Source organism: Dipteris shenzhenensis, chromosome 16, assembly GCF_047967505.1.
Source record: "Dipteris shenzhenensis isolate YYH24624 ecotype China chromosome 16, Dip_SZ_1.0, whole genome shotgun sequence".
Lineage (NCBI taxonomy): Eukaryota > Viridiplantae > Streptophyta > Polypodiopsida > Gleicheniales > Dipteridaceae > Dipteris > Dipteris shenzhenensis.
Genome location: NC_141611.1, coordinates 26,244,115 through 26,252,758, shown reverse-complemented (window position 1 = coordinate 26,252,758; position 8,644 = coordinate 26,244,115).

Sequence of the window (8,644 nt, the reverse complement as noted above, 5' to 3'; positions counted from 1 at the left end):
ACAGCTTGATATCGACAATGCATACATGGAGACGTGCATAATAGCAAGCAATTATTCTCAACAAGCACATGATGCAGAAGCCGCCTTGCAACATATCAAAGAAGGAGGTGTAGTCTCGACAATTAATCGCGATTTGGTTGGCCTCATCATGCACAAACTGTCCACAATACCTACAACATTACGATACATCGTGGACGAGCCATGTTGCCCAATTTGCCAAGATCATTTTGATAGGGCCACAAGATACTATGCCCTCCCTTGTGGTCATCGCTTTCACCTTGTCTGTCTTGTGAATACTTTAAAGGTGAGAAGTGCGGCCTGTGGCATGTGAGTTGTATGACATGCTCAGCATCGGCGCAACATACTCTCCCGATCTGAGGCTACATACAATTTAAATGATAAGGAGAGGAAGAATTTTGTATACAAACATATTTATAATATAAAATTAATTTTTAAACATGTATTATCTATTTGCAATAATTATTTTGAAGGGTTGTTTTAAAGCTGAATTAATATTCCTATTACAATGGTGTATTTTCAATTCTGGAGAAATTTGTTTACGAGATTATAATGGAAATGGATCTTATTCTCATAAATGTAATACTTTGTTTTAGTAGTAGATCATCCTCATGGCGATCATCCTCACTATACTCATGCTTATTGCTAGCATGGTGCTCGGGGTGATGATTATTTGTAGCTGCTTCATGGTGCTACATTACCATGGCCTACATATTCTACTGGGGGCTTAGAGCATCTGCTGTCGCATGAGGCAGCTAGAGAACAGTTTTTGCTTAATTTATTTTGGTCCTCATATGTATGAATACAGCCAATTTTGATAGCATCTTGTATGCTTGTAGCCATCTATTGGCTTAGTTCTTTGCTGAGGCAATTTTGAATCGATATTGCCATATACTCAATATTGTATGAATATTTCCATATTACGGCCTATTTTTTCGATGGGCTCATTTTGTATGGATAGTGCCAACCCATTTTTTGTAACATTAATAATATTTTTGAATGGCAGACACACAATCTCTAAGTCAAATTATTATTGTGAAAAGGATGAAGTGCTCCATGTTGAGTTGTCATACCTTTGAAGTAAAATGATTAAAAATGCAATGTTTGTTGAAAATTGTTGAATTAATTAACGTGGATGCATTGATTGTTGAAAATTATTGAAGTAATTAATGTGGATACATTATTATTGTCATACTTTGAAGTGGAATTGTAAATTGTGCAACGTCTACTCCACTTAAACAAGGTCTACTCAAGGAACTTTAATAAGAGCTCACAGTTTGCAAATGATAACTTTGTAACATCCTTTTGTCAACTTGCAAAACTAGGAATAAGTGCAATTGTTGAAGTAATTACTATGAGCATAATTTGAAGTGAAATAAAAATTCAATGTTAGTTTCACCATATTCACCCTTTGCAAAATCAGTTTCATCATATGTCAATTCAAAATTAAAAAGGTGATTTACAATGCCTCAAAACAGTAATGTTGGACAACAGGTCCAAAAAAGGTAGCAACAAAAGTTTGCAGGGCCCTAATTTCTTAGTCCCTTGCATTTTGAAATTCTTCTATGCACATCACCCAAGAAATGCAACCTCCTTCTTAAGCGAGAGCCAATGTATGTTTGATGACATATATTACATCTTCACCGTCCACCATCTAGCATCGTAACATTATTCTCCATGTTTGTGACAACTTCACCCGGAGTCTGTAGACTATGTTGTTATGTCAACGTCAATACTATATGTGGTTGTAAGTGTTGAGATATCGAGCTCCACTCGCGATATGCCAGGGTGACTGTTGTGCATTTATGTCACTAACTTGTTAGCTGGAGATGCGGTTGGTACACCGCCCACGAATAATAGCTGGATGACAACTATCCTTATCTACACTAGTTCGTGGCTTAGTTAGTATGCCACCTTAGTTAGTTGAGTTTGTTTTTGAGACCCACATATAGGGTTCTTCTATTTCTTTGTATTAGAGTTCTTTTTGCCTTTCACAACTAAGAAGAGGAAAATTGTTTTCAGCCTCCACCTTTGTGTGTATTCCCCCATTGTGCATGTGAGAAAGCCACAAGTGAGACTCCTTCCCTCTCTCCCTCAATCTTCACATGGTATCAGAGCCTTGTTCGTGGTAAGGAGCTCAAGAAAGCAAGCCAAGTTCGTGGTGTCCTGGTAAGAGGACCAGTGTTGCTTTCCTATTTCGAGTTTGGGAGCAAATCTCTGCAGGTAGCACAGCCAGAAGTGCAAGAGTGCACTATCTCAGATTGAGACGCCCTTCGCAGTGTGACGTTATTTTTCTGATTCGAGGTCATTTCGGGGCCCGTTTTGGAGACGGAAGTTCTCCGCAGGCACTCAGAAAAAGGCCCTGTTTTTGGCGTGCGACCACTGTTCTGTGGGTCGGTGAAAAGTTGCCACAGAAATTGCATCGTATGCCTTTGTGCAGAGATATTGGGAGTTGCAGATTCATGCTTGTTGCCTGTTGATGCAAAATCGTCACTAGGAAGTGACTGTGTGGTGAAATACCACTTTCATCAGTTTTGCAGTTCTGCCCGTGTGAGGCAAAAGCTGTGTTTTTTTTGCAGTGACAGAATATTTTGCAGTGTTCTGTAATGGCATCTGATTCTCTTTCACAGATTGTCACTGAAAAGCTTGACAAGAACAACTTCCAGGCATGGAAGTTTAGAATGATGAATTTCTTGATGGGAAAAGGCTATTGGGAGTTCATTACAGGAAATGAAGAAGAACCTTTCTTCCTAATGTTCCCAGTCAATAGGAAATGCAGGCATTCAAAGGATGGCATGAGAGAGCCAGGAAAGTTATGTACTGGCTGTCTATCAGTATTTCGGACTCCATGATTGTGCATATTCAGGATGCAAATACGCCAAAGGAGGCATGGGATACTTTGGCAAAAATGTATAGCACAAATACGCAAGCCAGGAAAATGCAACTCAAACAGGAGTTGCACAATGTGCAGAGAGAAAATTTGAGCATAAATGACTACCACATGAAAGTGAAGAAAATTGCAGATGCACTTGCTTCCATTGGGTCGCCAGTGGATGATGACGATTTGGTTTCTGTGACCTTGAATGGTCTAGGAAAGGATTATGCACAATTCTGGACATCCATTGCCGTCCGTGAAAAATTTCCAGATTTTGAGGAGTTGATTGCTCTTCTAATTTCTGAAGAGCAGAGAAATGGGGGTGCATCTTCTTCAGCAGGAACTTCAAAAGAAACTGTCTTCTACTCAAATGTTGGCAAAGGTAGAGGCAGAGGTAGAGGAGGCTGATCTGTAGGCCATGGTAGAAATCAGAATATGCAGCAAACGCAAGAAAACCAGTCCTATGTAGGAGGACGTGGTAACTCTAGAGGCAGGGGGAGCCAAAGAGGCCGTGGTGGATGGCAGAGAGGCCAAAATGCAAACAGCAATGTTGAATGCTACTATTGTGGCAAAATGGGTCATATGGCTAAGGACTGCTATAAAAAGCAGAATGACATTATGACTGGAAAATTGCAGCTAGTAGGCAGGGTGATGACAGAAATGAGCATCTATTTATGGTGCAGCATATGACCAATTCTGTGACAAGTACAGAAGAACGAAATGATGTGTGGTATGTTGACTCAGGTGCGTCAAACCACATGACAGGTCATGTAGAATGGATGCAAGATGCAAGGAAAATGAAAAAACCAGGATTTGTGGAGACTGGTGATGATACTGCACATCCTATTGTGCAGATTGGCAAAATTCCTTTGTCTATGCAGGATGGGGAACCAAAAGTGGAAACCTTTAGCTTGCAACCACCCCTACATTGAACTTCAACAAGTTTTAAGGTGGAAATACTTGTCTGATGTATTTCATGTCCCGAACATCACCAAGAACCTGGTTTCTATTGGTCAGATGGTTGAGCAGGGCTTGCAGGTCAGATTTAATCCTCATGGATGCTTTGTTGAGGATATGAAAAATAATGGTCGCTTGATAGCAAAAGGAAAGAAGAAGGGCAGGATGTTTACGTTGGATGTGGACATGCCTGAATTGAGTGCAGCAATGTTTGCACATGGGACCGGTGTAGTTGCAGATATTGATATCTGGCACAAACGCATTGGTCATGTTAATATACAATGACTTAAATCAATGCAAGCCCAAAATATTGTTGCAGGATTACCTAAATTCAAGGTTGCAGAAATGCACAAGGTTTGTGAAGCCTGTCAATTTGGGAAACAGGTAAGGAAACGTTTTCCTAGGCATGTTCAAGAGAGTAAAAAGCCATTGGAATTAATCCACTCTGATGTGTGGACTACAAAAGCTGCATCTATTGGAGGCTGTCACTATTTTGTCACATTTATTGATGACTTCAGCAGAAAACTGTGGGTGTATTTTATGAAAAAGAAAAGTGAAGTGTTTGGGCACTTCAAAGCTTTCAAAGCTATGGTTGAAAAAGAAATAGGCCTGCAAATAAAATGCCTAAGCTCAGATGGAGGGGGAGAGTACCTCTCAAATGAGTTTGCAAGATTCTTGCAGGAGCATGGTATAAAGCAGCAATATTCATGCAGCCATACCCCACAGGAAAATGGAATTGCAGAAAGAAAAAACAGGCATATTGGAGAGGTATCTCGGGCTATGCTAAATGAAAAAGATCTACCAGATTATTATTGGGCTGAAGCAGTTGCTACAGTAGTCAATATAATGAACAGGACTCCCACTACAGCAATACATGGCATGACACCAGAGGAGATGTATACTGGTAGGAAACCAAATATTTCTCATTTGAAGATTTTTGGTTGCATTGCCTATGTCCATGTGCCAGATGAGTTGAGGTCCAAGTTGGATCCAAAAGCTGAGAAGTGCGTCTTTATTGGTTATTCTCTGCAGCAGAAAGGGTATAGATGCTATAACCCTTCTACACGTAAGTTCACAGTGAGCAGAGATGTTTTTTTTGATGAGATGAGGAGCTGGAATAAACCAGTTAATGTGATGATTGATGTAGATGCACAAAATGGTAATGCTGCACAGAATGCACATCAGCAATCACAAAATATTAGTGGACCTGGAGTGTCCTCTACCAGTGGTTCACATACTTCGCCATGGACAGGTAGATTGAGATCAGGAGAATCCCCTCAAAGCAATGCAGAGAGTGGTACACAGGTATCACGAAAAGGAAAAGATAAGGTAGATCAGCCCATGTTTGATGTGAATGCAGGTCACTCTTGTGGGGATGGTGAATCTAGTGTCTCAGAACAGAGCATTGATGATGAGTTGGGTATTCCTTTTGTTGTTACACCTGGAGTAAGGAAGACCAGGGATGTTTTGAGAGCACCTGGAAGTGAGCCTATTTTGCGCAGGTCTACCAGGGTCAGGTATCCTATGGATAGGCTGAAATATGATGGATTTACAGCCATTCACTATGCCTACATGGTCAAAGTGATACAGGAACCAGAACCCACTTCTTTTGAGCAAGCCATGGGAAATGAAAAATGGGAGAAAGCCATGGATGAAGAAATGGATGCCTTGGATGCTAATGCTACATGGGAATTGGTGCCTTTGCCTAAAGGCAAGAATGCAATTGGCTGTAAGTGGGTTTATAAGATCAAGCACAATGCAGATGGTTCTGTGAATAGATACAAGGCAAGATTAGTTGTCAAGGGGTATGCACAGACATATGGCATTGATTATGAAGAAACTTTCAGCCCGGTTGCAAGGATGGCAACCGTAAGAGCAGCCATTGCTATGGCTGCATCAAAGGGATGGTCTTTACATCAGATGGATGTAAAGAATGCCTTCTTGCATGGTGATTTGCACAAGAAGAGGTCTTTATGGAGCAGCCAGCATGCTACTCATCTTGAGTTTGTTTGCAGGTTGAAGAAAGCCTTGTATGGATTGAAGCAAGCACCTAGAGCATGGTCTGACAAGATAGGACAGTATCTTGTCACTATTGGCTTTCAGATTTCCAAGGCAGATTTCTCACTCTATGTGAGAAAAACAGAGAAAGGGATTATGCTGCTGGTCATTTATGTTGATGATTTGATCATCACAGGTGATAGTGATGAAGATATCCTTCATGTGAAAATGCTATTGAGACAGAAGTTTGAGATGAAGGATTTGGGATAACTGCATTATTTCTTGGGCATTGAGGTGATTAGATCACCAAGTGGGATACAGCTCTTGCAGAGGCAGTATGGACTGGACATGCTGTCCAAATATGGGATGACAGGCTGTAAGCCTATTTCAGTTCCTTTGGAGCAGAATGTGAAGCTGAGCGCAGATGCAGGTGAGCTTCTGGAAGACCCTACTATGTACAGACGCAAAGTAGGAAGTTTGATTTACATGACTATTTGAGCTATGTTGTTGGGTTGGTAAGTCAATTTATGCAGGCTCCAAGGAAACCGCATTTGGATGCGGCTAGACGCATACTCAGGTATGTGAAGTCCACATTGCAGTATGGACTATTTTATGAGGCTGGGGTTCAGATACAGTTGCATGGATACACTGATGCTGATTGGGCTGGTAGTATTTCTGATAGACGATCTACCAGTGGATATGTGTTCTCTTTTGGGAGTGCTGCAGTCACTTGGAGCAGCAAGAAACAGCCTACAGTTGCCTTGTCGAGCACAGAGGCTGAGTACAGGGTGCAGCAATGGCTGCATGTGAGGTAGCTTGGTTGCATAAGCTACTCTATGATATGCATCAGTCTACAGATGGGCCAGTTATCATTTATTGTGACAACATGAGCAGCATACACTTGGCAAAGAACCCAGTCTTTCATGCTAGAACAAAGCACATTGAGGTGCATTATCACTATGTGCGGGAAAAGGTTTTACTAGGTCTTATTGATCTAGTTTATGTCAGCACAAAGGATCAGGTAGCTGACATATTCACGAAAGCATTGGGCGCAGAGAAGCTGTGCAAGTTCAGAGACCTGCTTGGTGTGCAGGAATTGGGATTGAGCTCGAGGGGGAGTGTTGAGATATCGAGCTCCACTCGTGATATGCTAGGGTGACTGTTGTGCATTTATGTCACCGACTTGTTAGCTGGAGATGCGGTTGGTACACCACCCACGAATAATAGCTGGATGACAGCTATCCTTATCTACACTAGTTCGTGGCTCAGTTAGTATGCCACCTTAGTTAGTTGAGTTTGTTTTTGAGACCCACATATAGGGTTCTTCTATTTCTTTGTAATAGAGTTCTTTTTGCCTTTCACAACTAAGAAGAGGAAAACTGTTTTCAGCCTCCACCTTTGTGTGTATTCCCCCATTGTGCATGTGAGAAAGCCACAAGTGAGACTCCTTCCCTCTCTCCCTCAATCTTCATAGTAAGATGGTGGCCACTCTTTGTGCACCATCGCCTCTGCACCATGGCATTGTCCTATTAACATCTCCCATGAAGTGCCATAACATCCTTGCCGGCGAGCCTCAAAATTCTTGATGGCAGATATCACATCTCCAACAATTTCCTACTATCATTGTAATGTAGTTGCATGCTGCTATTGAACCTCCATTTGAATCTAGAGCCATTGAGTGCTGACAAATTAAGGAGTTCAGTTAAATCAATTGCTTTCATAATTATAAAAAACTTTTTATCCCTTCGAAATGTATTTTTAACCTAACTTCCAACATGTGAGTACTCCATGCAAGCTTGCTAGACTAAGAGAGAGAGAGAGAAATCATCCAACTATATTGCCCTCTCCCGACATGGTTCGATGATTATAAACTTGGTAATCTACCTATTAAAATAGGCGTGGAATGGCAAATCGCCTTTTCCCCCGTCCTTCTCTCTCTTGAATAAGCATCTATCTGCACTATGATCATCTGTAACATCATGCTCTATTGACGGATGTCGGTATTTTACACATACTAGTACAGCAGCTTAGCATCACTTACACAAGTACATTAAGGTTGCAAGAAATTGGATAATATGTTCCAAGTTTAAACATTGAAGTAAAACACTTGTAATGCCACCTAAATACTGTAGCAGTACTTCCAATTGGTATGATATCCATCAACAAAATTGATGACATCAATGTACGTCAATTTTAAATAGCACAATATTTTTAACAGAATTTAAACACGATTGTAATACCATCTAAATTCTTTAGCATAATTTCCAATTGATATGATGTCAATTAACAAAATTGATGTGGATGTCAAACAAAAAATGCTTTAGCATAATTTCCAATAGGTATGACATCAATTAACTAAATTGGTATGATGTCAATCAATTAGCACAATATTTAATAAGTTAGAATGTAAGCACGATCAATAGTGTATATAGTATTTGCTCATGAGTCATCACAAAGTTTCTTCATCCTCATCCTCCTCATCTCGCTAGAGCTTGCTTTGGCTGCTCCGACTTGCAAATGTCCAACAATGGGAGGATCATGCAACAGACCTAGGAGATCACAATGTACCTAGTTGGCTAAATCTCCATCATTGCTCTCTCCGTTAACATTATCCAAAACTCTAGCATTTGCATAAACATATACCAATTTCTCTACTCTTTCTATCTTCAAGTGATTTCTTGTGACTGAATGAACAAACTTGTAATTACTCCAATTTCGTTCACTCGACAAATTGCTAAGGTTGGGATAGCACTTTCAATGCCAACGTTTGCAAATGAGGTGTCAAAGCTCCACATT